This window comes from Triticum dicoccoides, chromosome 6A (genome assembly GCF_002162155.2).
Source record: "Triticum dicoccoides isolate Atlit2015 ecotype Zavitan chromosome 6A, WEW_v2.0, whole genome shotgun sequence".
NCBI classification, from domain to species: Eukaryota; Viridiplantae; Streptophyta; class Magnoliopsida; order Poales; family Poaceae; genus Triticum; species Triticum dicoccoides.
In genome coordinates, this window is record NC_041390.1 from 560,105,869 (window position 1) to 560,111,729 (window position 5,861).

Below are 5,861 nucleotides of genomic sequence, written 5' to 3' on the forward strand. Positions count from 1 at the left end.
CTTGCCAGTCAGATTCCATGCTGTCGATCGCCAGCCAGGCTGCCACGGCGACTCGTCCATGGAAGACAGATGTTTCCGCAGAAAGTTTCACGCAGGTCACTAGCTTCAACAGCTACTACATGCCAACATGCAGTTACTACCACATTGTCGTAAACGCCTCTTCCTTTCTCACACTGGACGACGACGTGGCAAAATTGACATGAGTAGTCTGCAAGAGCTAGTTTCTAGTCATTTGTAGCTTAGGATGGATTATTTATTTACAATTGGTACATCTAACCCTATCACGAAAAGGTTCAGTTCATATATAAACTAGGAAATTCCGGGTCGAATACTCAATTCTGAGCCTACTGAACAGTAAATTCAAAACAAATACTAAAATTTGAGAAAAAACAATTTCTTTTCACAGAAGATGTTTGAGTGCCTGAGGTGCGTGCCAAATTTCAAAGTATTTGGACACCTGAGTAGCTCTCAGCAAAAAAAAAGGGCCCAAACAGTGCATAAACAATAAACTTTTTCACACACCCCATGTTTATCATTTTTGCTAAGAGTTACTCAGACATCCAAATGCTTTGAAATTTGGCATGGACATGACGCACTCAGTCATCCTTCTCCACAAAAAGGTATAGAATTTTATGAATTTATTTTGTATTTTGAACGTTTTTTGTTCACTGCCAGGTTCACCTGAGTCTGGCCAAAATGCCCCCTCCATTTAGGGTGAGATTTAGTAGGAGGATCTAAAAATGTTGTACTACCATGGTCATTCATCTTTTTTTTTTCGATAAATGGTGAATTTTATTGACTCAAAATGAAGTATCAAGTGCGGAAATGCGTAGAGGCACACGATTGCGGGTCACTTACCTTCAAAGTCCTGCCGCCTGCTCATTTTGCCTCGCGATTCACACAATAGTTCAACCCCGCATGAGAGCACAGTAAAAAAGAACATTACTCAAAAAGTTTTTAAGTTTCAACAATGAAACTTACGATTTTTGTACCTAAAACTGCTAAGTTTCAACCAGTTTAACAGATATAATTTCAAGAAATTTTTTCTATCGGTCACAGACATAAAATAATTATTTTTTATCGATCGCTCGTACTAAGTTTCTTTTTTTAAAGTTGTCAAAAATATATCCAAATTGGATCTTATTTGAAGCGCTGGCCACAAGAAACGAATATGAAAACATAACTTAATTTGGAAATTTGGTTTAAAAAATATTAAACTTTGAAAATCAAAAGCCAAAATAAAAGGCGGGCACTAGAGACATGCATGCCTACACACTTGAATGCAACAAATCCTCTCCCGCATCAAGTAGACACACGCACAATGACCGCACACCCAGCTTCTAATTAAAATGCACACAACAAACATCAACACATACAAATAAAAACAAGCCGACAACTAGCAAAATTATGCATGATCAAAACTATGCCTAGCGAGGAAAAACCAACGATCGAAACAACGATAAGCAGACTACAACAATGACAATATCCGTACCAACCATTTCTTTACACCACAAGAACAACGAGATTATTCAACAACAACAACTTCAAGTCGGGGACTACACTCAAGCATCATCGTCACCGGATTGAACTATCAAAGTCAAGATTTTAGGTTTTCACCCTGAAGAACAAGTTCGAGCATATCCGAGCAATGCCTTTAATAAGGCAACGCCGCCAAAAATATCACCATTGACAGGTACTCCCTTCGTTCCAAAATAGATGACTCAACTTTATGCTAACTTTAGTACAAAGTTGAGTCATCTATTTTGGAACGGAGGGAGTATAACCAACTCGAGTCAGGCCTAGGGTTTTCACTTTGGAGCTCAAGTCTGGGTACTCGTGAAGCACGACCAAGTCAAAATCAACCATATGTCGTCTCCACAACTTTTCCATGATCCCAACAACTACATGCATTGGGCTAAAAATCACAGCATCGCTGCTGCACCACCATATCCTTGGCGTCAAGTCATTGTGCATGAGTTGCATCTCATCGTCGAAACAAACGAGCCAGAGTGAGAGTCGCCAAAACCGACAACGAAGCCTTCCGGACGCATCCCACAACCTCACCAATATGAGGCACTAGTAGTAGCCACCAGACCTAGAGAGAGAATCCCCACGAAGACCCTATGGTGGTCGTCACATTCCGTAGCTCGAGAGGCCGACCAATGCCATCATAGGAGATGTTTATGCCCCCATATTATGAAGGAAATATGCCCTAGAGGCAATAATAAAATTGTTATTTATATTTCCTTATATCATGATAAATGTTTATTATTCATGCTAGAATTGTATTAACCGGAAACTTAGTACATGTGTGAATACATAGAAAAAACAGAGTGTCCCTGGTATGCCTCTACTTGACTAGCTCGTTAATCAAATATGGTTAGTTTCCTGACCATAGACATGTGTTGTCATTTGATGAACGAGATCACATGATTAGAGAATGATGTGATGGACAAGACCTATCCATTAGCTTAGCATAATGATCGTTTAGTTTTATTGTTATTGCTTTCTTCATGACTTATACATGTTCCTTTGACTATGAGATTATGCAACTCCCGAATACCGGAGGAACACCTTGTGTGCTATCAAACGTCACAATGTAAATGGTTGATTATAAAGATGCTCAATAGGTGTCTCCAATGGTGTTTGTTGAGCTGGCATAGATCGAGATTAGGATTTGTCACTCTGTGTATCAGAGAGGTATCTCTGGGCCCTCTCGGTAATGCACATCACTATGAGCCTTGCAAGCAATGTGACTAATGAGTTAGTTATGGCATGATGCATTACAGAACGAGTAAAGAGACTTGCCAGTAACGAGGTTGAACTAGGTATGATGATACCGACGATCGAATCTCGAGCAAGTAACATACCGATGACAAAGGGAATGACGTATGTTGTTATGCAGTTTGACCGATAAAGATCTTCATAGGATATGTAGGAGCCAATATGAGCATCCAGGTTCCGCTATTGGTTATTGACCGGAGATGTGTCTCGGTCATGTCTATATAGTTATCGAACCCGTAGGGTCCGCACGCTTAACGTTCGATGATGATTTGTATTATGAGTTATGTGATTTGATGACCGAAGTTTGTTCAGAGTCCCGGATGATATCAAGGACATGACGAGGAGTCTCGAAATGGTCGATAGGTAAATATTCATATATTGGAAGGTTGCATTTGGACATCAGAATGGTTCTGAGTGGTTCGGGCATTTTTCTGGAGTACCGGGAGGTTACCGGAACCTCCCGAGGAATTAATGGGCCTTATGGGCTCTAGTGGAGAGAGGGAAGAAGGGCCACGAGGTGGCGCACGCTTCCCCCTGCCCAAACCGAATTGGACAAGGGGTGGGGGCGCGCCCCACTCCTTCTTTCTCCTTCTCCCTTCCTTCCTTTCCCTCCAGTGGAAGAAAGGAAGGGGGGGGGGGGCGAATCCTACTTGGACTAGGAGTCCAAGTAGGACTCCCCCCTGGCGCGCCCCTCCTGGCCGGCCTCCTCTCTCCCTCCCTCCTTTATATACATGGCCAGGGGGCGCCCCAATAGCATAATAGACAATCTCTTAGCCGTGTGCGGTGCCCCCCTCCACAGTTCAACACTTCGGTCATATCGTTGTAGTGCTTAGGTGAAGCCCTACGCCGGTAACTTCATCATCACCGTCGCCACGCCGTCCTGCTGACGGAACTCTCTCTCTCCTCAAATGGACCAAGAGCTCGAGGGACGTCATCGTGCTGAACGTGTGCTGAACACGGAGGTGCCATACGTTCGATACTTAGATCGGTTGGATCGTGAAGACGTTTGACTACATCAACCGTGTACATGGGTACGTGGACACACTCTCCCCTCTCGTTGCTATGCATCTCCTAGTTAGATCTCGCATGATTGTCGGATTTTTTTTGAATTACTACGTACCTCTTGAGCATGCATTGGTTTTCCTTTAAAGAGGAAAGGGTGATGCAGCAAAGTAGCGTAAGTATTTCCCCCAATTTTGAGAACCAAGGTATCAATCCAGTAGGAGACAACGCACAAGTCACCTAGTACCTGCACAAACAATCAATAACCTTGCAACCAACGCGATAAAGGGGTTGTCAATCCCTTCACGGTCACTCGCAAAAGTGAGATCTAATAGAGATAGTAAAGTAAATATTTTTGGTATTTTTGTTGTATAGATTGGAAAGTAAAGATTGCAAAATAGTAAACGAGATGCGATGTAAATAAAAGAGATGTAATATAATAGGAAAGAGACCTGGGGGCCATAGGTTTCACTAGTGGCTTCTCTCAAGATAGCATGTATTACGGTGGGTGAACAAATTACTGCCGAGCAATTGATAGAAAATCGCATAGTTATGAAGATATCTAAGGCAATGATCATGAATATAGGCATCACGTCCGTGTCAAGTAGATCAAAATGATTCTGCATCTACTACTATTACTTGACACATCGACTGCTATCCAGTATGCATCTAGAGTATTAAGTTCATAAGAATGGAGTAACACATTAAGCAAGATGACATGATGTAGAGGGATAAATTCAAGCAATATGATATAAACCCCATCTTTTTATCCTTGATGGCAACAATACAATACGTGCCTTGCTGCCCATACTGTCTCTGGGAAAGGACACCGCAAGATTGAACCCAAAGCTAAGCACTTCTCCCATTACAAGAAAGATCAATCTAGTAGGCCAAACTAAACCGATAATTCGAAGAGACTTGCAAAGATATCAAATCATGCATATAAGAATTCAGAGAAGAACCAAATAATATTCATAGATAATCTTGTTCATAAATCCACAATTCATCGAATCTCGACAAACACATCGCAAAAGAGTATTACATCGAATAGATCTCCAAGAACATCGAGGAGAACTTTGTATTGAGAATCAAAGAGAGAGAAGAAGACATCTGGCTAATAACTATGGACCCGAAGGTCTGTGGTAAACTACGCACGCTTCATCAGAGAGGCAATGGTGTTGATGTAGAAGCCCTCCGTGATCGATTCCCCCTCCGACAGATCGCCGGAAAAGGTCCCAAGATGGGATCTCACGGGTACAGAAGGTTGCGGCGGTGGAAAAGTGGTTTCGTGGCTCTCCTTGATGTTTCTAGGGTATAAGAGTATATATAGACGAAAGAAGTATGTCGGTGGAGCTACGAGGGGCCCACGAGGGTGGGGGCGCGCCCTCCTGCCTCGTGGCTTCCTTGTGGAGTTCCAGACTTCGACTCCAAGTCTTCTAGATTGCTTTCGGTCCAAGAAAGATCATCGCGAAGGTTTCATTCCATTTGGACTCTGTTTGGTATTCCTTTTCTGCAAAACTCTAAAATAGGCAAGAAAACAGAAACTGGCACTGGGCCTCCAGTTAATTGGTTAGTCCCAAAAATAATATAAAAGAGCATATTAAAGCCCATTAAACATCCAAAACAGATAATATAAAAGCATGGAACAATAAAAAATTATAGATACATTGGAGACGTATCACTACGTTCCCCAATAGTGGCATCCGAGCCAGGTCTATGCGTAGATGTTATATGCACGAGTAGAACACAAAGAGTTGTGGGCGATAATAGTCATACTGCTTACCACCAACGTCTTACTTTGATTCAGCGGTATTGTTGGATGAAGTGGCCCGGACCGACATTACATGACCGCGTTCATGAGACTGGTTCTACCGACGTGCTTCGCACACAGGTGGCTGGTGGATGTCTATTTCTCCAACTTTAGTTGAATCGAGTTTGACTACGGCCGATCCTTGTTGAAGGTTAAAATAGCACACTTGACGAAAAATCATTTTGGTTTTGATACGTAGGTAAGAACGGTTCTTGCTAGAAGCCCGTAGCAGCCACGTAAAACTTGGAACAACAAAGTAGAGGAC